General features: G+C 36.3%; 1 protein-coding gene and 1 long non-coding RNA gene across 2 annotated transcripts in view; both read left to right on the top strand.

Moving 5' to 3' along the window:
- Positions 1–24530, top strand: part of PTPDC1 (protein tyrosine phosphatase domain containing 1) — a 95850-nt gene that overhangs the window by 3303 nt on the left and 68017 nt on the right. The gene's annotated exons all lie outside the window — the stretch shown is intronic.
- On the top strand, positions 445–21123 carry LOC118499639. The gene is made up of 3 exons (XR_004902145.1): positions 445–455; positions 9358–9365; positions 20968–21123. It is a non-coding gene; the product is annotated as an uncharacterized LOC118499639 (long non-coding RNA).

Below are 24530 nucleotides of genomic sequence, written 5' to 3'. Positions count from 1 at the left end.
GTAAATACTTATGAACACTTGTTAGTGCCAGGTACTATGATAGACAGACAAGCTATACCAGTGAACAAGACATGGTAATGACTGATTGAGATGAATGCTTGACAGTAAAACTGTAAAGTCTCTGAATGTTAACATGGTGACGAAATGTGTTTCACGCTGAGTGTCATTTTAACAAAATATTTGTTAGAAAACTGTCTTAAATTTAGGTCTCAATTAAGATTCTGCACGTAGGTTGTGTCAGAAAATGGGGAATTTCAGGAAAATAAATGATCACACTTAAAGATTTCCCAGGTCTGAAATACTGTTTATAGGTGATCCAAGAGATATAGCTATCATTTCTTCCATTAAAATGTCAATGCTGTGATAGTCTTTTGGCTTAACTTCTAAAAAGTTATAGTCTTATTTTTTCTTTGAAACCATTCCCTTTCACAGCAATTGTATGGGTCTCTATTTTGGTAGAAAATTATGTCCAAAAATCTTCCTATTTCTGTAAAATTTATTGATTTTAAAGGCAATGGGAATTTTATTTTTAAAAATGTTTATTTTTCTTAATTTTGTTTTAATTGTTGTTCAAGTACAGTTTTCTGTCTTTTACTCCCATCCCAGCCCATCCCCCCAGACCTCCCCACCTCCTTCCCATTTCCAATGCCCCCTAGTTTTTGTCCAGGTGTCCTTTATACTTCTTCCTGTAAACCCTTCCCCTTTTCTCCTGAAATTTCCTCCCTTCTGCCCTCTGGTCACTGTCAGCCTGTTCTCAATTTCAGCATCTTTGGTTATATTTTGCTTGTTTATTTGTTTTGTTGTTTAGGATCCTGTCAAAGGTGACATCATATGGTATTTGTCTTTCACTGCCTGGCTTATTACACTTAGCATAATGGTTTCCGGTTCCATCCATGCTGTCACAAAGGATAGGAGCTCCTTCTTTCTTTCTGCGGCATAGAATTCCATTGTGTAAATGTAGCAGAGTTTTTCAATCCATTCATTTACTGATGGGCACCTACGTTGCTTCCAGCACTTGGCTATTTTAATTGCGCTGCTATGAACATTGGGGTGCATAGGTTCTTTCTGATTGGTGTGCCAGGGTTCTTAGGATAGAATCCTAGCAGTGCTATTGCTGGGTCAAAAGGAAGATCCATTTTTAGATTTCTGAGAAAATTCCATTCTCTTTTCCATACTGGTTGTACCAGTCTGCAATTCCACCAACAGTGCACTAGGATTCCCTTTTCTCTACAACCTCTCCAGCAATTGCTGTTTGTTGCTTTGTTTATGATGGCCATTCTGACCAGTGTGAAGTGGTATCTCACTGTGGTTTTCATCTCTCTGTTAGCTAGCCATACTGAGCATCTTTTCATGTGTCTCTGGATCCTCTGTATGTCCTCCTTGGAGAAGTATCTGTTCAAGTCCTTTGCCCATTTTCTAATTGAGTTGCTTGTCTTCTTAGAGTGGAGTCGTGTAAGTTCTTTATATATTTTGGAGATTAAACCCTTGTCTGAGGTGTCATTGGCAAATGTTTTCCTATATGGTTGGTTTTCCTTTCATTTTAATACTGTTTTCTTTATCCATGAAGAAGCTTTTTATTTTGATGAGATCCCACTTGTTTATTCTTTCCTTTATGTCCCTTGCTCTAGGGGACATATCAGTGAAAATATTGCTATGTGGAATATCTGAGATTTGCCTGCCTGTGTTCTCCTCTAGGACTTTAATGGTGTCACTGCTTATATTTAAACCTTTTATCCACCTTGAATTTATTTTTGTGAATGGTGTAAGTTGGTGTTTGAGTTTCATTTTTTCACATGTAGCTGTCCAGCTTTGCCAACACCATTTGTTGAAGAGGCTATTTTTACTCCATTTTATGTTGCTGCCCCCTTTGTCAAATATTAATTAACTGTAGAGACTTGGGTTTATTTCTGGGCTCTCTGTTCTGTTCTGTTGGTCTATGTGCTGGTTTTTATGCCAGTACCAGGCTGTTTTGATTACAGCGGCTTTGTAATACAGTTTGTGTCATGTACTGTGATCCCTCCTACTTAACTCTTCTTTCTAAAAATTGCAGCAGCTACTTGGGGTTGTTTATGGTTCCATATAAATTTTTGAAGTGTTTGTTCTATGTCTGTGAAATATGTCATTGGTACTTTAATAGATATTGCATTGCATCTGTAAATTGCTTTGGGTAGTATGCACATTTTGATGACGTTAATTCTTCTAATCCATGAACACAGTATGTGTTTCCATTTGTTTGTGTCTTCCTTGATTTCTTTCTTCACTGTTGTGTAGTTTTCTGAGTACAGGTCTTTTACTTCCTTGGTTAGGTTTATTCCTAGGTACCTTATTTTTCTTGTTTCTATATCAAATGGGATTTTTTTCTTGATTTCTGCTTCTGATATTTCATTGTTGGTATACAAAAATGCCTTTCATTTCTGGATACTGACTTTGTATCCTGCTGTTTTGCCAAATTCATTTTTTCGGTCGAGCAGTTTTTTGGCAGAAAGTCTTTTGTAAGACTTTCTGTGTATACTTTCATGTCATCTGCAAACAATGACAGTTTTGTCATTATTTTCAGTGACAAAACACCTTTCCAACTTGGACGCCTTTTATTTCCTTTTCCTGTCTTATCACTGTGGCTAAAACTTCCAATGCTGTGTTGAACAGAAGTGCTGAAAGTGGACAACTTTGTCTTCTTCCTGATCTTAGTGGAAAAGATTTTAGATTTTGCCCATTGAGTAACATGTTGGCTGTAGATCTCTCATATATGACCTTTATTATGTTGAGGAATGCTCCCTCTATTCACACTTTACTGAGTGTTTTTCTCATAAATGTATGCTGTACCTTATCAAATGCTTTTTCCACGACTACTGATATTATCATGTGATTTTTGTCTTTCCTTTTGTTTATGTGATGTATTACATTTACTGGTTTGCGAATATTGTGCCATATTGGCATCCCTGGGATGAATCCAACTTGGTCATGGTGTATAATCTTTTTAATGTATTGTAGGATGTGGTTTGCCAATACTTTGTTGAGGATTTTAGCACCTATGTCCATCAGCGATATTGGCCTGAAGTGTTTTATTTGCTGTGTCTTTATCTGGTTCTGCGATTAGGATGATGCTGGCTTCATAAAAAGAGCTTGAGAGTCTTCCATCATTTTGAATTTTTTGGAATAGTTTGTGAAGGACAGGGATTAGCTGGTCCTTAAAAGCTTTGTAGAATTCTCCTGTGAAACCATCAGATCCAAGGCTTTTGTGTGTTGGAAGTTTTTTGATTACTGCTTCAATTTCATCTGCTGTTCTTGGTCTGTTCAGGCTTTCTGCTTCTTCTTCATTGAGTTTTGGAAGATTATATTTTTCTAGAAATTTGTCCATTTCACCCAGGTTTTCAAATTTCTTGGCATACAGTTCTTCGTAGCAATTTCTTACAATCCTTTGTATTTCTGTGGTGTCCGTTGTAATCTCTCCTCTTTCATTTCTGATTGTGTTTATTTAGGTCCTCTCTCTTTTTTTCTTGATGAGCTGCATAAAGGCTTGTTGATTTTGTGTATCTTTTCAAAGAACCAGCTCCTGGATTCATTGATTCTTAGAATTGTGCTTTTACTCTCTATGTCATTTAATTCTGCCCTGATCTTGGTTATTTCCTTCCTTCTACTTGCTCTGGGCTGTATTTGTTGTTGTCCCTTGAGTTCTTGTAGGCATAGATTTAGGTTGTTTGTTTGAAATGTTTCTGTCTTTTTTAGGTAGGCCTTTATCACTATGAACTTCCCTCTCAGAATGACCTTCACTGTGTCCCATAAGTTCTGGATTGTTGTGAGTTAATTTTCATTTGTTTCCAGAAACTTTTTGATTTCTTCCCTAATTTCATTTATGACCCATTCATTGCTTAACAGCATGCTATTCAATATCCATGATTTTGAGTGTTTTGGGTTTTTTCCCTTGGGGTTGGTTTCTAAATCCAGTCCCTTATGGTCAGAGAAAATGCTTAGTATGATTTCAGTTTTCTTGGATTTGTTCAGTCTTGTTTTGTGTCCCATCATGTGTTCTATGTTTGCAAATGTTCCGTGTGCATTTGAAAAGAACGTGTATTTAGCTTCTTTGGGATAAAAGGCTCTCTATATATCAGTTAAGTCCATTTCATCTAGGGCATTGTTCAATGCCACAATATCTTTACTGATATTTTGTTTGGAAGATCTGTGCATTTTTGACAGTGGGGTGTAAAATCCCCTACTATAATTGTGTTGCTGTCAATATCTTTCTTCAAGTCCTCTAAGGTTTTCTTGATGTATCTGGGTACTCGTATGGTGGGTGCATATATATTTACAATGTTTATGTCTTCTTGATGGATTCTTCCCTTGAGTATTATGAGGTGGCCTTTTGGGTCTCTATTTATGGCGCTTTTTTGAAGTCAGTGTTGTCTGATATGAGTATTGCTGTTTTTTAAAAAAATACCCACAAGTGAGACAAAAAAACTTGGAACTGTGAAAAGACCAGAGTTGGGCCCAAAGAGGGGGCATCCAACAGCTGAGAAAGTGTGACAAATTTCACTTTGCTATTACAGAGAACCTGCAAGTTATTGCATATGTGTATCACCATTTTTCTTCATTATTCTTACATCTTTTATTTTAATAGTGTTTTTGTGTTCCTCTTTTTCTTTTTAGTCTCCTTTGCTTGGCTGGTTATATTGTATCACTTGACAGGTTTCCCCTATTCTCTCTTTCATAGTGTATTTCTAATTTACTGTCCTTCACTTCACTTGGGTTCCATTAACACACTACTCGAAGTCCTATACTCCCTATTCTTGTTATCCAGATCACAAAGATTCTGTCATATGATTGTTGCTCTAATATTATTGTAAATAATAGCTGTTCCATACAATTGTAAATACTTCACAACACCACTCCCAGATCTTAGCCCACTTCACAGTTTCCTGAACTTTATTACTGTAGTGGTTAACTCTATTTTCACACACACTATATCTATTTACTATCCTTTACACTCTCCTTACCTCAGATTCTGAGCTCCCACAACCTCGCTGCTTTTTGATCCAACATACAATCCTTCTGTCCCCAACAAGAGTCTTACCTTCTTTCCATCCTTTCTAAAAAGTGGTTAGTTGGGTGGAAGATCACGGTTAACACTACATAGTCAAAGGACCTCCTGTCTCTCTCTACCGGCTGCTACTGTAAATATCATAGAATATACTCTTCCTGTCTTAAACCATTTTGCCTTCTCCTCCAACTGATCAAAAAAGAGAGCAGGTGGAAGTCGTGAACACCAGGATACCTGCTGCAAGAGGAAACCCAACAACAAAGGAACCACCAACAGATAACAACAGAAGAAGGTGAAGGAGGGAGTGGAAGCCACACTAACCTCAATCCAGGACCTCTCTGGAAATACAACTAAATAGTGGAGAAACTATCCAGAACAAACAACTGAACAAGCACAAAGGAGAATCCTCAAAATCTTGGACACACAGAAGAACCAGCTTCAACACAACCTGCCCTCACCAGCACAACAAAATACAACTGGTGGTGGACAGAGTGATCCTTAGTTAACCAGCTGGTGGGAAGGACCCACCAAAGAAAGACCCAACAACAATCAAAACCCAAAGACAATCACAGAGCCAACTTAAATGACAGCCCAAGACCAGTGAGCTTGGGAGATCAAGGAGACTGCATCACTGAACCTCACAGGTATTCTACCATAGAAGTTCACACCATAAACCCAGGGAGCCAGAACAGATCAATTTTAGAAGCTGAGGCTAACAAGAAGAGTCTCACAAACAATGGAAAGAAAAAGAAACAATCCCCAAATGAAAGGAAGGGAGGAAGCCTCAGAAAGAATGCTAAATGAAATAGAGGCAACTCAACTATCAGATATTGAGTTCAAAGCCATGGTTATTAGGAAACTCAATGAGCTCACAATGAATTACCAGAAACTACAGGGAAACTACAATGAGCTCACTGCAAATTATATGAACATGAAAAAGGAAATAGAAACTATCAAGAAGGGCCAAGAGGAAATGAAGAATACAATTTCTGAACTAAAGAACATAGTAGAAGGAATGAAAAGCAGGATCAATGAAGCAGAAGATCGGATCAGTGAGCTGGAGGACAAAGTAGGAAAACACACCCAGAAAGAGCAAGAAAAAGAAAAGAGGCTCAGAAAGAATGAAGAGGGATTAAGAGAAATGCAAGACAAGATGAAACGTAATAATATCCGTACAATAGGGATACCAGAAGGAGAAGAAGAGCAAGGAATAGAAAACCTATCTGAAAAAGTAATGATGGAAAAATTCCCCAATTTGATGAGAGAAAAAGTCACACAAATCCAGGAAACACAGAAAGTCCCAATCAGGAGGAAGCCAAAGAGGCCCACTTCAAGATACATCATAATTAAAATGGCAAAATTCCAAGAAGAAGAGAGAATCTTAAAGGCAGCCAGAGAGAAACAGGAAGTAACATACAAGGGATCCCTGATAAGGTTAGCAGCTGACTTCTCCATGAAAATGCTCCAAGCCAGAAGAGAATGGCAAGAACTGTTCCAAGTAATGAGAACCAGAGGACTGCAACCAAGGCTGCTTTACTCAGCAAGTCTCCCAGTCAAGACAGAAGGCCAAATCAGGAGCTTCCCAGTCAAAAGAAGTCTAAAAGAATACACCTCCACCAAACCAGCTCTGCAAGATATACTAAAGGGACTGCTTTAAGGAAAAGAAGGAAAAGACAGAGACAGAGAGGTACACAGATATGAAAATGGCAATGAATAAGTATCTATCAATAATAACCTTAAATGGAAATGGATTAAATGCTCAAATCAAAAGACATAGAATAGCTGAATGGAAAATAAAACATGACCCATACATATGCTGCCTACAAGAGACCAACCTCGGTATAAAAGACCTGCACAGGCTGAAAGTGAAGGGCTGGAAACAAATTTTCCAAGCACATGGACAGGCAAAAAAAGCCAGGGTAGCAATACTCATATCAGACAGCACTGACTTCAAAAAAGCGCCATAAATAGAGACCCAGAAGGCCACCTCATAATACTCAAGGGAAGAATCCATCAAGAGGACATAAACATTGTAAATATATATGCACCCACCATACGAGTACCCAGATACATCAAGAAAACCTTAGAGGACTTGAAGAAAGATATTGACAGCAACACAATTATAGTAGGGGATTTTACACCCCACTGTCAAAAATGCACAGATCTTCCAAACAAAATATCAGTAAAGATATTGTGGCATTGAACAATGCCCTAGATGAAATGGACTTAACTGATATATAGAGAGCCTTTTATCCCAAAGAAGCTAAATACACGTTCTTTTCAAATGCACACGGAACATTTGCAAACATAGAACACATGATGGGACACAAAACAAGACTGAACAAATCCAAGAAAACTGAAATCATACTAAGCATTTTCTCTGACCATAAGGGACTGGATTTAGAAACCAACCCCAAGGGAAAAAACCCAAAACACTCAAAATCATGGATATTGAATAGCATGCTGTTAAGCAATGAATGGGTCATAAATGAAATTAGGGAAGAAATCAAAAAGTTTCTGGAAACAAATGAAAATTAACTCACAACAATCCAGAACTTATGGGACACAGTGAAGGTCATTCTGAGAGGGAAGTTCATAGTGATAAAGGCCTACCTAAAAAAGACAGAAACATTTCAAACAAACAACCTAAATCTATGCCTACAAGAACTCAAGGGACAACAACAAATACAGCCCAGAGCAAGTAGAAGGAAGGAAATAACCAAGATCAGGGCAGAATTAAATGACATAGAGAGTAAAAGCACAATTCTAAGAATCAATGAATCCAGGAGCTGGTTCTTTGAAAAGATACACAAAATCAACAAGCCTTTATGCAGCTCATCAAGAAAAAAAGAGAGAGGACCTAAATAAACACAATCAGAAATGAAAGAGGAGAGATTACAACGGACACCACAGAAATACAAAGGATTGTAAGAAATTGCTACGAAGAACTGTATGCCAAGAAATTTGAAAACCTGGGTGAAATGGACAAATTTCTAGAAAAATATAATCTTCCAAAACTCAATGAAGAAGAAGCAGAAAGCCTGAACAGACCAAGAACAGCAGATGAAATTGAAGCAGTAATCAAAAAACTTCCAACACACAAAAGCCTTGGATCTGATGGTTTCACAGGAGAATTCTACAAAGCTTTTAAGGACCAGCTAATCCCTGTCCTTCACAAACTATTCCAAAAAATTCAAAATGATGGAAGACTCTCAAGCTCTTTTTATGAAGCCAGCATCATCCTAATCGCAGAACCAGATAAAGACACAGCAAATAAAACACTTCAGGCCAATATCGCTGATGGACATAGGTGCTAAAATCCTCAACAAAGTATTGGCAAACCACATCCTACAATACATTAAAAAGATTATACACCATGACCAAGTTGGATTCATCCCAGGGATGCCAATATGGCACAATATTCGCAAACCAGTAAATGTAATACATCACATAAACAAAAGGAAAGACAAAAATCACATGATAATATCAGTAGTCGTGGAAAAAGCATTTGATAAGGTACAGCATACATTTATGAGAAAAACACTCAGTAAAGTGTGAATAGAGGGAGCATTCCTCAACATAATAAAGGTCATATATGAGAGATCTACAGCCAACATGTTACTCAATGGGCAAAATCTAAAATCTTTTCCACTAAGATCAGGAAGAAGACAAAGTTGTCCACTTTCAGCACTTCTGTTCAACACAGCATTGGAAGTTTTAGCCACAGTGATAAGACAGGAAAAGGAAATAAAAGGCGTCCAAGTTGGAAAGGTGTTTTGTCACTGAAAATAATGACAAAACTGTCATTGTTTGCAGATGACATGAAAGTATACACAGAAAGTCTTACAAAAGACTTTCTGCCAAAAAACTGCTCGACCGAAAAAATGAATTTGGCAAAACAGCAGGATACAAAGTCAGTATCCAGAAATGAAAGGCATTTTTGTATACCAACAATGAAATATCAGAAGCAGAAATCAAGAAAAAAATCCCATTTGATATAGAAACAAGAAAAATAAGGTACCTAGGAATAAACCTAACCAAGGAAGTAAAAGACCTGTACTCAGAAAACTACACAACAGTGAAGAAAGAAATCAAGGAAGACACAAACAAATGGAAACACATACTGTGTTCATGGATTAGAAGAATTAACGTCATCAAAATGTGCATACTACCCAAAGCAATTTACAGATGCAATGCAATATCTATTAAAGTACCAATGACATATTTCACAGACATAGAACAAACACTTCAAAAATTTATATGGAACCATAAACAACCCCAAGTAGCTGCTGCAATTTTTAGAAAGAAGAGTTAAGTAGGAGGGATCACAGTACATGACACAAACTGTATTACAAAGCCGCTGTAATCAAAACAGCCTGGTACTGGCATAAAAACCAGCACATAGACCAACAGAACAGAACAGAGAGCCCAGAAATAAACCCAAGTCTCTACAGTTAATTAATATTTGACAAAGGGGGCAGCAACATAAAATGGAGTAAAAATAGCCTCTTCAACAAATGGTGTTGGCAAAGCTGGACAGCTACATGTGAAAAAATGAAACTCAAACACCAACTTACACCATTCACAAAAATAAATTCAAGGTGGATAAAAGGTTTAAATATAAGCAGTGACACCATTAAAGTCCTAGAGGAGAACACAGGCAGGCAAATCTCAGATATTCCACATAGCAATATTTTCACTGATATGTCCCCTAGAGCAAGGGACATAAAGGAAAGAATAAACAAGTGGGATCTCATCAAAATAAAAGCTTCTTCATGGATAAAGAAAACAGTATTAAAATGAAAGGAAAACCAACCATATAGGAAAACATTTGCCAATGACACCTCAGACAAGGGTTTAATCTCCAAAATATATAAAGAACTTACACGACTCCACTCTAAGAAGACAAGCAACTCAATTAGAAAATGGGCAAAGGACTTGAACAGATACTTCTCCAAGGAGGACATACAGAGGATCCAGAGACACATGAAAAGATGCTCAGTATGGCTAGCTAACAGAGAGATGAAAACCACAGTGAGATACCACTTCACACTGGTCAGAATGGCCATCATAAACAAAGCAACAAACAGCAATTGCTGGAGAGGTTGTAGAGAAAAGGGAATCCTAGTGCACTGTTGGTGGAATTGCAGACTGGTACAACCAGTATGGAAAAGAGAATGGAATTTTCTCAGAAATCTAAAAATGGATCTTCCTTTTGACCCAGCAATAGCACTGCTAGGATTCTATCCTAAGAACCCTGGCACACCAATCAGAAAGAACCTATGCACCCCAATGTTCATAGCAGCGCAATTAAAATAGCCAAGTGCTGGAAGCAACGTAGGTGCCCATCAGTAAATGAATGGATTGAAAAACTCTGCTACATTTACACAATGGAATTCTATGCCGCAGAAAGAAAGAAGGAGCTCCTATCCTTTGTGACAGCATGGATGGAACCGGAAACCATTATGCTAAGTGTAATAAGCCAGGCAGTGAAAGACAAATACCATATGATGTCACCTTTGACAGGATCCTAAACAACAAAACAAATAAACAAGCAAAATATAACCAAAGATGCTGAAATTGAGAACAGGCTGACAGTGACCAGAGGGCAGAAGGGAGGAAATTTCAGGAGAAAAGGGGAAGGGTTTACAGGAAGAAGTATAAAGGACACCTGGACAAAAACTAGGGGGCATTGGAAATGAGAAGGAGGTGGGGAGGTCTGGGGGGATGGGCTGGGATGGGAGTAAAAGACAGAAAACTGTACTTGAACAATAATTAAAATAAAAATTAAAAAGTTAAAAAGTGGAAAAATATTAAAAATAAAAAAGGAAAGAATGCATTATGAAGAAATTAAAGTCAACCGTAGTCCCATTATCAGCTTTTAGATCAATCTCTTTCAAGGCTATGAGATTTTTTTTTCTCAGCCTATTTGTTTTATAAACTATGTGTACAGTTTTAATAGAAATTATTTAACCATTGTAGCCTTGAGTGTTGTGGCTCAGTGGGTTGGGTGTGGTCCTGTAAACTGAAAGGTTAACAGTTCTATTCCTGGTCAGGGCACATGCCTGTGTTGTTGGCCAGGTACCTCATTGGAGGCGTACTAGAGGCAACCCATGATGTTTCTCTCATTGAGGTTTCTCTCTTTCTTTCTCCATTCTGCTCCCTCTTAATATAAATACAGTGTTTTTAAAAATGAAAAAAGAAATGTTTTACCATTTTAAGTCAATTTGTAACATTTTAGTATGTTGCTGAAATAATATATTGCAGGTAATTCCAGTGTCTGTCTTTCCCAGCTCCTCCACCTGTTGTCTCTTGCAGGCCAGGTTCCTCCTAGATGCTGACCATCCTGAGCTGGATACTTTAAAATATTCACTGCCATTATTGCTCTTATTTTTTTAACTTGTCTTATATTTCTGTACTTTATATTAGTGGGTTTCCTGAACAAGCTTATCTTCACCATGTCCTAGTGAGCCCTGGTACTGGACTGGTAACTCTTTCTTCCTCACAGCTGCGTTCATTTTCTCAGCCCCAGAGCTGACTAATCTCCACGTTTCCTCTACTTGTCTGTTTTGCAAAGGTCCTAGCATGCATCTAACTTAACCTGCTTAATTTTGTCAGTAAAAGGCTTTACAAAGCTAGCTGACTCTATTCAGTGATTTCTTTCCTCTGAGTAAAAAGCTTATTGAAAATAGATGATAAGCATGACCCCAGGAGAGGTTTTCTTCTCTTAATGATTAGTTGTGTATGTTTCCTGGTGCACATGGGGAAAGTATTCTCATTTAGATCATTTTCTTCTCTTCCACCTAATGCAAATGATTTGATATTTCAGCAGGGAAATGTGGATTTTTAAAGTGTGAATGCCTTTAATGGTCTAAATTGCTATAGATTGTAGAGATCAGTGGTAGACCTTGTAGAGAAATCAAAGTTTAAAATTTGTTACATTTGTGAAAATGAAATAAAATAGAAATATTTTTCTTTATATTAAATTTTAGACTTTTAAGTTTTATACTTTTTGAAAAAACAAATTTTTCTAGGTGATTTAACAACATAGGGTGGAAGTAGTATCATTTTTGTCACCTAAATGGTGGTAGTTATTGGTTTCAGCAGAGAGAATCTTGTTGCATTGGGCATTATGGGAAGAGATCTTAACATATATTAATCACTAATTTTGTACTAGCCATTGAGCCCAAGTCAGCCTGTTATTGTAAAAAGGAGTTTTTGTCATGAATAGATGTTCGATTTTGTTTCTGCTGGATATATTAATATGATCATATGGTTTTTCTTGTTCAATCTATTAATATGATAAATTACATTAATTGATTTACAGAAGTTGAATCAGCCTTGCATTGTTGGAATGAACCCCACATGATCATGATATATTACTCTTTTTATATGTTGCTGGACTCACTTTGCTAGTATTAACATCTAAATTAATGAAAGATATTGGTTTATAGTATTCTTTTTTGTAATATATTTATCTAGTTTTGGAATAGGTAAATGCTGGCCTTAGAAGATGAGTTGGGAAGTGATCGCTCTTCTGTTTTATGGAAGAGATTGTAAAAATGGTATTATTCTCCCTTAAACAGTGTGGTGAAATTCACTAGTGAAACCATCTGAGCCTGGTGGTTTCTTTTGGGGGGAAGGTCTTCTACTAATTTAATTTCTTTGTTAGATACAGGTCTATTTATATCTCCTGTATATTATTGAGTGAGTTTTGGTAGTTTGTAGCTTTCAAGGATTGGTCTGTTTAAATTATCAAATTTATGGTCACAGATCTGTTTGGAGTATTTCCTTATTATCTTTTTGATATCTGTGGGATTAGTAGTGATGAACCCTATTTTATTTCCAGTGTTGGTAATTTGTGTCTTCTCTTTTTTTCTTGATTAATTTGGCTACAAATTTATCATTTCCATCCTTCTACTTTCTTTAGGTTTAATTTGTTTTTCTTTATCTAATTTCCTAAGTTGGAAGCTTGAGTTATTGGTTTTAGATCTTTCTTTTGTTCTAAAATATGCATTTAATACTATAAATTTTTCTGTAAGCACTATTTTAGCTCTCCTATGAATTTTGATGTTGTATTTGAAAAAATACTTTTAAATGTAGCAAAATACATATAACATAAAATTTACCATCTTCATTATGTTTGAGTACAGTCCAGTGACATTAAATGCATTTACTTTGTTGTGCAGGATAACTTGTATTTTAATTTGGTTGAAATATTTAAATTTCTCTTGAGAATTCTTAACCCATTAATTTAGAAATATGTTGTTTAATTTCCAAACATTTTAAATTGTCCAGCTATCTTTCTGTTATTGACTTCCAGTTTTATTCTTTTATGCTCTGAAAACATACTTTGTATAGTTTGTATCTATTCTTTTACATTTGTTAAGATGTGTTTTGTATGCCAAAATGTGGTATATCTTTGCAAATGTCCATGTGCATTATGTTGTTAGATGGAATGTTCTCTAAATTTCACTTAGACCAAGTTGATTGAAGTACTGTTCAGGTCCTCTGTATTCTTACTGATTTTTTTTGCCTGCTTGATCTATCAATCACATAGAGGATGTTGAAGCCTCCAGCTATAGTCTATTTGTCTATTTCTCCTTCCAGTCCTATGTTTTTGCTTCATGTTTATAAAGTTTATGTTTTTAGTTCTTATATTTTGGTGTACAATTGATTTTGAGTTAATTTTTGTGTGTGGTATGACAGATCATTTGAGGTTCATGGGTTTTTTGTTTATGAATATTAAGTTGTTCCAGCATACTTTGTTGAAAAGAATATACTTTTTCTACTTCTGCCTTTGCATCTCTGTCAAAGTTAATTGTCCAGTAGGGTGGGTATATTTCTGGACATTCTTTTTTGTTCTATTGTTCCATTTATCTGGCTTTAAGCTACTACCTCACTTTTTGTATACTGTTGCTTGAAATCAGATAGTGTTAGGACTGATAATTTTTCTTTTTCAAAGTTGTTTTGATCCTCTGCATTTCCATCAAATTATTGTAATTGGCTTATCCATTTCTACAAAAAAGTCTCATTGGATTCTAGATGAGATTGTGATGGATCTATAGGTCATTAAGGGAGAGAATTGATATCTTAATTAGTCTTCTGAGCTATGAGTCTAAACACAGTAGAAATTGTGATTTTTATAGGCCCTCTTTAATTTTTCTCAGCATTTTATAGTTTTCAGTATACAGCCATTTCACATCTTTTGTCAAATATATCCCTAAATGTTTCATACTTTTGATGCTGTTGTAAATGTTTTCATATTTTAATTTCATTATTTTCCTTATTAAAAATGCTAAGTTTTTATATTGATCACATATTTCACAACATTGCTAAATCAGCTTATTATTTCTAGTAGATTTTTGTGGATTGCTTTGGATGTTCTGTATAAATGAAAACACAATTTAACCTGTTTCCAATATGGAAGCCTTTTACTTCTTTTTTTTGCATTACTACTCTGGCTAAACTTCCATACTATGATGGATAAAAGTGGTGAGAATGGACGTGTTTGTCTCATGGGTCAGAGGAAATACACTGAATTGAATGAAATTATAACAACAAATGTTTGTGCGCAACACTTAAGCAGTGCTGAGAGAGGGTGCAAGGCTCATTCAGTATTTGATAATGAGTCAGTGTTACTCACCACACTAACAGGTTAAAGACACAAAAATACACAGTTATGTCAATTGATGCAGAAAAAGTACTTGACATAATTGAGCAAAGACTCATTATTTTAAAAAGCCCTCAAAAATTAGGAATAGAAGGAAACTGCCTTAACTTGAAAAAGAGTATCTTTTTCTTACAGAACTTACAGAAATAGAATTAAAATTTAATTTAAACTTATAGAAATACAGTTGTTTTGTATATAAATCTTACAGTTTGCCAAGTTGTTGAACTCATTAACTCAAATAGTTTTTCTTAGTGGATTCTTTAGAATTTTCTAACTCTAATATTACATCATCTGCAAATTGAATGGTTTTCCATATTTCTTTCCGACATGGAAGCAAGGCTTTTGGTTTTTTCCCCTTGCATTATTGTACTGGTTGGAATCATCATTACAATGTTGAATGGAAGTGATAAGAGTACATACCCTTTTCTTTTTTCTGATCTTAGAGGAAACTCCTCCGTCTTTCACTATTACTCATTATGTTAGTTATGGGTTTTCATTAGATACCCTAATTCAAGTCAAGGAAATTCCCTTCTACTGTTGGAGTGTTTTTATACTTGAGAGTATGTTAGATTTTGTCAAATGATTTTTTTCTGTGTCTATTGAGATCATGTGGTTTTTGTCTTTTATTCTATTGATATATTACATTAATTGATTTTTTAATGTTAAACCAACCTTACATTCTTGAGATAAATTCCACTTAGTCATGGTGTACATATTTGTCTATATGTTGTTGGTTCAGGTTGCTAACATTTTTGGAGGATTTTTGCCTTTGTAGTCATAAGATATAATTGGTCTGTGGTTTTCTTGGAGTATCTTTTAGTATCGGTGTAATACTGTAATCATAAAATGAATGGTGACATGTTCCCTTCTATTTTTTGAAACAGATTGAAAACAGTTGGCATTAATTCTTCTTTAAATGTTCTATAGAACTCAACAGTCAAACCATCTGGGCCTGGCTGTTTGTGTATGGAGGGGGAAGTTTTTAAAATAATTTCTTTACCTTTCATAGGTCTATTCAGATTTTCTGCTTTTTCTTGAACATATTCTCGGTAGTCTGTGCCTTTTTGGAATATGAGTATATATATAGATATATATATCTATATATATATCTATATCTTCTTTGTTACCTATTTGTTGGCATACTTTTCTTCATAATATTCTCTTATAATCATTTTTATTTCTATAAGGGTGGTTATTATGATGTCTCCTCTTTTATTCCCAGTGTAGTAATTTGAGTCTTCTCTTTTTCTTGGTCAGTCTAGCTAAAAGTTTCTCAACTTTGTTGATCTTTAAAAGAACCAACTTTTCACTGATTTTTCTCTCCTCTATCTCATTTATTCCCTACTTCCTGCTTGTTTTGGGTTTATTTCACTCTTATTTTTCTAGTTTTAAGGTGAAAGTTTAGGTTATTGATTAGATTTCTTTGTCCATTGTTAATATATGCATTTACAGCTATAAGTTTCTCTTTAAGCACTAGTATAACTATGTCCCATGACTTTTGATATCTTATATGTTTGTTTTCATTTATCTTAAAGCATTGTGTATTTTTTATTGTATTGTCTTTGACCTGTTGGTAATTTAGGAATATGTCTAACTTTTATATATTTGTGATTCTTCCAGATTTTCTTCTGTTGTTCATTTCTAATTTAATTTCATTGTGATCATAGACCATACGGCAAGCCCTCACTGAACATTGTTGATAGGTTCTGCTACTTTAAGTGAAAAGATGTGTAACAAAACCAGTTTTACCATGGGCTAATTGATGTAAACAAGGGTTAAGTTCCAACAATACCTCAATGTTACAGTGATACAGTGTTGAAGGAAATGACATTGTTAGAGGACCTGCTGTACTTTGTATGATTTAATTCTATTTTAATTTAGAGTTTTGTTTTATGACATAGCATATAGTCTACCATGGAGAAAGTTGCATGTGCACTTGAGGAGAATGTGTATTATGCTCTTGTTGGGTCTGGAGTGGTCTGTAGATGTCTACTACAAGGTAGTTTATGGTATTCTTCAAGACTGCTATTTCTTTGTTGATCTCTTTTGCCTCATTTTCTGTTCATTAAAGTGGAGTATTAAAATATCCAACTATTTTTGTGGAATTGTTTATTTCTCCCTTCAGGTTTTCAGTTTTACTTCTTGTATTTTGGTGTGCTGTTCTTAGGTACATGTATGTTTATAGCCATTATATCTTCCTGACGAATTGATCCTCTTATCATTGTAAAATGTCTTCCTTTTGTCTGTAGTGACATTTTTTTGTCTAATACTATTTTTGTGTTATTTAGTGTGACCACCTCAGCTCTATTTTGGTTACTGCTTCTATGGTATAAATTTTTCCATTCTTTTTCTTTCAGCCAGTTTTTGTTTTTGAATATAAAGTGTACCATTTGTTGACAGCATATAGTTGGACCTTTTTTTTTATTTTAGTGGAATCCAATTTATGCTGTTTTATGCTTTCTGGGTCCATTTTATTTAAAGACTTTGTTTTTTAAGAATATTTTAAGGGCACAGCAAAATAGGAAGGTACAGAGATTTCCCATATATCTCCTGACCCCACATATGCATAGCCCCCTCCCCCATTATCAGCATCACTATGCAGAATTGTGCCTTTGTTACCAAGGATGAACTTACATTGACAAATCATAATCACTTAAAGTGTATAGTTTACTTTAGGATTTACTCTTGGTGTTGTACATTCTGTGGGTTTGGACAAATGTACAATGACATGTATTTATCATTATAATATCTTAGAGACTATTTTCATTACCCTGAAAATTCTCTCTGTTCTGCCTTTTCACCCTCCCTGCTTCCCTCACCCCAGAAACCACTGACCTTTTTATGTCGCTGTAGTTTTGCCTTTTCCACAGTGTCACAAGTAGGAATCATGCAGTATGTAGCATCTTCAGATTAACTTTTAGTTAATGATATGCATTTAAGATTCCTTTATGTCTTTTCATGGCTTGATAGCTCATTACTTTTTAATGTTGAACAATATTCCATTACCTGGATGTATCCTAGCTTATTTATCCACTCACCTATTGAATAGTATCTTAGTTGCTTCCAACTTTTATATAAAACTGCTGTAAAATCTGTGTGCAGGTTTTTACATGGACATAGTTTTCACTTCCTTTGGGACAATACCAAGGAGTGCAATTGCTGGATCATAAGGTAAAGTATGTTTAGTTTTGTAATAGCGCACTAAACTGCCTGTACTGCTTTGCACTTCTATCAGCAATGTATGAGAGCTCTTGTTGCTCCACATCCTGACTAGAATTTGGTGTTATCAGTGTTCCAAATTTTTGCCATTCCAATAGATGCATATTAGTATCTCGTTGTTTTAATTACATTTTCCTAATGGCACATAATGTGAAGTATCTTTTCATATGCTTATTTGCATCTGTATATCTTCTTTAGGGAGGTATCTGTTAAAGTGCTTGGCTCATTTCTTAATCAAGTTGTTCTCTTATTGTTGAATTTTAAGTGTTTTTTGTAAATTTTGAATAACAGTCATGTGTTTTGCAAATATTTTTTTCCTGGTCTGCAACATGTCTTCTCATTCCCTTGACCTTGTCTTTAGCAAATTAGAAGAATTTAATTTTAATTTATTATTTCTTTCATGGGTTGTATCTTTGGGCATTGTATCTAAAAAAGGCATCAGCATACCCGCTGTCATCTGGGTTTTTTATTATGATATCTTTTAGTGTTTTACATTATAGCTTTATAGTTTTACATGTAGGTCTATTATATATTTGAGTTAATTTCAGTGTAGAGCATAAAGTCAATGTCTAGATTTTTATTTTATTTTTTTTGCATAGTGGATGTCCAGTTGTTCCAGCACCATTTGTTGAAGACACTGTCTTTGCTCCATTTTATTATCTTTACTCCTTTGTCAAACGCCAGTTGACTATATTAATAAGGATTTGTTTCTGGGCTCTCTGTTGTGTCCCATCAATCTATATATCTGTTCTTTTACCAATACCATATTGTCTTGATGACTGTAGCTTTATAGTAAGTCTTGAAATCATTGTCACTCATCTAACTTTATTCTTCTTTAATATTGTGTGGGTTATTCTAGGTCCTTTGGCTCTACATATAAACTTTAGAATCAGCTTTTTGATGTCCATGAAATTAGTTGCTGGGATTTCATTGAATCTATAGATCAAGTTGGGAAGAACTGATATCTTGACAGTATTGAATCTTTCTATCCATGAACATGGAATGTCTCTCCATTTATTTAGTTCTTTCATTTTATTCATCAGAATTTTGTAGTTTCTTCATATAGAGCTTGTGTGTGTTGTGTGTGTATTTATTTAGGTGGATCATTTTTTAAATTCATTTTGCCAGTGTGTGACTTTTGGTTGGATATGTAATCCATTTACATTTAATATAATTACTGCAAATTAGGATTTACACCTACCATTTTCTTTTTTATTATGTTTTATGTCATTAGTATTTCTTTATTCTTTGATCTTTCTTTCCTTTTGGTTAGATATTTTTGGTTATCCCTTTTCAATTCCTTTTTGTTTCTTTTCTATATATTTTGAGTTATTTTCTTAATGCTTACCCTGGGATTACAATTAGCATCTTAATTTAAACAGTCTAGTTTGGATTACTACTCATTTAATTTCAGTACTATACAAAAATTTTATTTTCCTCCAACATAACTTCCATTACTATCCCTTGCTTTTGTACTGTCACTGTCATATAATTTAAATTACATCTTTTTTTTTCCCCTATTGCATACTTGGCTTTAATGTTCACTCTACAGAAACCAGATTACAAATGAGTTCTCTTTTACCCATTTTATAATGAGTAATATCATTAAAATAATCAGCTCCAACTAAAACTGAATAAATAAAAAACTACACAAAGTGTAAGGTAAAAAAGTAAATATTAACAAAAAATTAAGAACTAAGTTTTCTTGGTGAGATATAATTGCCAAATTTATCCTCTAGAAAAACTTGATATGGAGGAATAATGATCAAAAAAGAAAATATTCAGTGAGAGAAGAATCAAAATCTGATTTGAAAAAAAAAATGTTCATTAGTGAAACATTTCCTTGCTCTAAAATTTGCATAGGAAAAATGAATACCAATGGAAAATCAATGGTGAAGGGAAAAATGGTTATACAAAAATTTTTAAAGTATATTTTATCAATTATGCTATTACCATTTTCCCAATTTTCCCCCTTTATCTCCCCTCTGCCATGCACTCCCCAACCCTCCAGCATTCCCCCCCCCCCCACCACCCTTAGTTCATGTTCATGGGTTGTACTTAAAAGTTCTTTCACTTATCTGTTTCCTATACCATCCTTAACCTCTCCCAGTCTATTTTATGCCTACCAATTCTGCTTCTTATTCCCTGTACCTTTCCCCTCTATTCTTCCCTTCCCATTCCCCACTGAAAACCCTCCATGTGATGTCCATTTCTCTGATTCTGTTTCTATTCTGGTTGTTTGTTTAGTATTTCTTTACATTGGTGTTTTTTCTTTAGGTTCTATTGTTGATAGTTGTGACTTTGTTGTCATTTTACTGTTCATAGTTTTGATCTTCTATTTCTTAGATAAGTCCCTTTAACATTTCATGTAATAAGGGCTTGGTGATGGTAAACTCCTTTAACTTGACCTTATCTGAGAAGTACTTTATATGCCATTCAATTCTAAATGATGGCTTTGCTGGATAGAGTAATCTTGGATGTAGATCCTTGCTTTTCATGTCTTGGAATACTTCTTTCCAGCCCCTCTTGCCTGCAAGGTTTCTTTTGAGAAATCAGCTGATAATCTTATGAGAACCCCTTTGTAAGTAACTCTGCCCTTTCTTCTTGCTGTTTTTAAGATTCTCTCTTTATCTTTAATCTGGGGTAACTTAATAATGATGTGCTTTTGTGTGTCCCTCTTTGGGTCCAATCTCTCTGGGACTCTCTGGGCTTCCTGGAAGTCTGTTTCCTTTTCCAGATTGGGGAAGTTTTCCTTCATTATTTGTTGAAATAAGTTTTCAATTTTTTGCTGTTGTTCTTCTGGCACCCCTATAATTCAGATATTGGAACATTTAAGGTTGTCCCAGAATTTCCTAAGTCTCTCTTCACTTTTTTGAATTCTTGTTTCTTCATTCTGTTTCACTTTGATGTTTATTTCTTCCCTTTGTTCCTAATCATTGCTTTGAGTCCTGGTTTCCTTCCTGTCACTGTTGGTTCCCTGAATATTTTGCTTTATTTCATTTTCGATAGCCTTCATTTGTTCTTTCATTTTTTGACCAAGCTCAATCCATTCTTGTGAGTATCTTGATTACCAGTTTTTTTAACTCTCCATCAGATAGGTTGGCTATCTCCTCATTGCTTAGCTCTTTCTCTGCAGTTTTGCTCTGTTCTTTCATTTGGGCCATATTTCTTTGTCTTAGAGTATGTATTAAATTGTAAGGGGGTGGGGCCTTATGTATTTGCCAGGGCAGGGCAACCCTCTTTGCTGCGTAGTGGTGCTGTTTGTGGGGGAAGGGTCAGAGAGGAAACAATGCAGTTCAATTACCCAGCTCTAGACCCATGTTCCAAAAAACTCTTGCATGAGACTGGGAGTTTCTAGCATTGTGGCAACCTCCACTGTAGTCCACAATCAGCTTTGAGTCTCAGTTTCCCATTTAGCCAGCCCCACCCGCATGGTCCACCACCTTGCCCTGGGTTCTCTCAGCCAGTCTCCACTTTGCTGCACAGTCTGGTCAGCTGCTTCCGCAGGTCTTTTCAGCCCTGACAGAGCAGTCTGCAGTCTTGCCACAGGTTCTCTCTGTCCAGCAGTGTGCCCATCTCCCTGTTACCAGTCTAGTTGGTCTAGTTGACTGTTTCTTTAATTTTGTTGGATTTCCATGCAATTTTTTGTTGGAGTTCCATGCAATTTGATTTTCTGGCTCTTCTGGTTGTTTATTGTTTTTAGATTGGTTGTTATCCTCCTTTTGATTGTGCAAGGAAGTGAAGGGTTTCTACCTACACCTCCATCTTGGCCAGAACTCTAAATTACATTTTCAGATCATTGTGACTTCTGGCCAAGATGGAGGCATAGGTGATACACTTTGTCTCCTCGCACAACCAAGAGAAAGACAACAACAAATTAAAAAAAAAATAACCAGCACTGCCAGAAAATTGAACTGTATGGAAGTCTGACCACCAAGGAGTTAAAGAAGAAATATTCACCCAGCCTGGTAGGAAGTGCAGAGACAGGAAGCAAGGGCAGAGAGGATTTGAGGCAAGGCAGAGGCTGGAGGACTGGGGCAGGCAAGGTGGTGGTTGGGAGACCAGGTGAGGAGGCAGCTGGAGGACCAGGCAGTCCCACATTTGCATGTGGATAAACTAGGAGGAACAACTGGGGAGGGAGACGGACCACAACCCAGGGTCCCAGCTAGGGAAAAGAAAGCCTCAAAACTTCTGACTATAAAAACCTGTGCGGGTTGCAATGATGGGAGAAACTCCCAGCCTTACAGGACAGTTAATTGGAGAGACCCACAGGGTCCTAGAACATACACAAAACCACCCACAGGGGAATCAGCACCATAAGGGTCCAGTTTGCTTGTGGGTAGCCAGGGGAAGTGATTGAAAGCCAGCTGAGAGGCATTCGTCTCTCTCAGACAACTCCCCTGTGGGAGATGCCCCATCCAGCAGAGCTGTCCTAGCCACTGTGGATGATAAAAAGGCATCTTGGACACAATCTTGTTGTTCCAGTGGGAAAGGGGATGGTGATTCCCCCTTGTGGGGAAAGCCTCGAGCCCTTCTCCCAAACGATTTTTCCTGGGAATGGTATGTGTAAGTGTGTACAGCATACATGCATAGCTCATCAATCAGTGTGAAAAGGCTATAGTCCTACAAAAACAGGTATTACCTATACCTGATAGATAACAATTGAAGGAACACAGAGATTTGTCATAGGTCAGGGTCTGTTAGTCATGCTGATGCCAGATAGTTTTTAAGACGTGTTTCATGAAATAAGGAGTTTACTCCTTATGCCTTGAACTTAAACATCTGGTTTATATCAGCAGGGCTATGCTCGGCAGAGTAAGCTTCAAAGGATATAATGTATATTTCAGGCCTGATTCCCATGGGAATCCTTGGTGTTAGTGTCTGGTCATGCCTGCTACTTTTGTTACCTGGTTTTCCAGGGAGACTTACTAGCCCCTTTCAGGGCTTCCTCCTGTGGGGCTATAGTCTCTGAAACCACACAGAGTGGTACCCAATACTAACCCACATACAGTGCCACAATGCAGTGATGTAAGTTGCCCCACCCTGGCTAATACCTAAGTCTCCACCCCTTACTACATAACAGGCCTGCCAAGACAAAAAATATGGCCCAAATTTAAGAACAAACAGATCAAAGCACCAAAAACAGAACTAAGTGATAAAGAGATAGCCAACCTATCACATTTAGAATTCAAAACACTGGTAATCACAATGTTCACAGAAATGGTTGAGTGTGGTTGCAAAAGAGGAAAAAGTGGAGGCTATACAAAGTAAAATTAAAGGAAAATGTACAGGGAATCCACAGTGATGGGAAGGAAACCAGGACTCGAATCAATGATTTGGAACAAAGGGAAGAAATAAACATTCAACCAGAATAGAATGAAGAAACATTTAAAACAATGAGGAGAGTCTTAGGAACCTCTGGAACAACTTTAAACATTCCAATATGTGAATCATATGGGTGCCAGAAGGGGAAAAGGAATAGCAAGAAATTGCAAACTTATTTGAAAACATAATGAAGTAAAACTTTCCCAATCCAGCAAAGGAAATAGACTTCCAGGAAGTCCAGGAAGCTCACAGAGACCAGAAGAAGTTGGACCCAAGGAAGCAAACACCAAGGCATATCATAATTGCATTACCTAAGGTTAAAGATAAGGAGGGAACCTTAAAAGCAGCAAGAGAAAAGGAGACAGTTACCTACAAAGGAGTTCCCATAAGACTATCAGCTAATTTCTCAAAAGAAATCTTGCAGGCAAGAAGAAGCTGGAAAGAAGTATTCAAAGCCATGAAAGATTATCTATATCCAAGATTATTCAATCCAGGAAAGCTACCATTTAGAAAGGAAGAGCAGATAAAGTGCTTCCCAGATAAGGTCAAGTTCAAGGAGTTCATCATCACCAAGCCCTTATTACATGAAATGTTAAGGGGACTTATCTAAGAAAAAGATAAAACTATGAACAGTAATATGACAACAAACTCACAACTATTAACAATTAAACCTGAAAAAAAAGTATGCAAACAACTAGAACAGGAACAGAATCACAGAAATGGAGATCACATGGAGGGTTGTCAGCAGGGAGGAGTGGGGGGGGGAGAATGGGGGAAAAGGGAATAAGAAGCATAAGTCGTAGGTACAAAATAGGGGGAGGTTAAGAATAATATGGGAAATGGAGAAACCAAATAACTGATATGTACAACCCATGGACATGAACTAATGGGGAATGCTGGCAGGAGTGGGGTGCTGAGTGGAGGGAAATAAAGGGTATAACAAAAAATGGGACAACTGTAATAGCAAAATAAATATTTATTTTAAAATTAAAATAACCTAGCCATATAACCTCAGACAGACAGAAGAATCAGATTCTGCACAACCTGAGTGGTAAGGAGTGCAGTAGGGACCTGAGAGGTCTGGCTGGGCGTCCACAAGCAGCAATACCAGAGGGATAATTAAGTGGCCACTTGGATCCCCTTGAGGAGAACGGGGTCTAAACCCTAAGCTAGAATTGACGGCCTAGAGTACTGGAGCCAGAAAGTATACCCATAACAACCAGTGGCAAAATTGCAAAGGCAGATGGCTGTAGATGCAAGAGCCATTTAAAGAGCCAA

The sequence above is a fragment of the Phyllostomus discolor genome, chromosome 3, assembly GCF_004126475.2.
Source record: "Phyllostomus discolor isolate MPI-MPIP mPhyDis1 chromosome 3, mPhyDis1.pri.v3, whole genome shotgun sequence".
Taxonomy (NCBI): domain Eukaryota; kingdom Metazoa; phylum Chordata; class Mammalia; order Chiroptera; family Phyllostomidae; genus Phyllostomus; species Phyllostomus discolor.
Note: the sequence above shows the minus strand (reverse complement) of the source record. Positions and strands in the feature narration are given on the sequence as shown.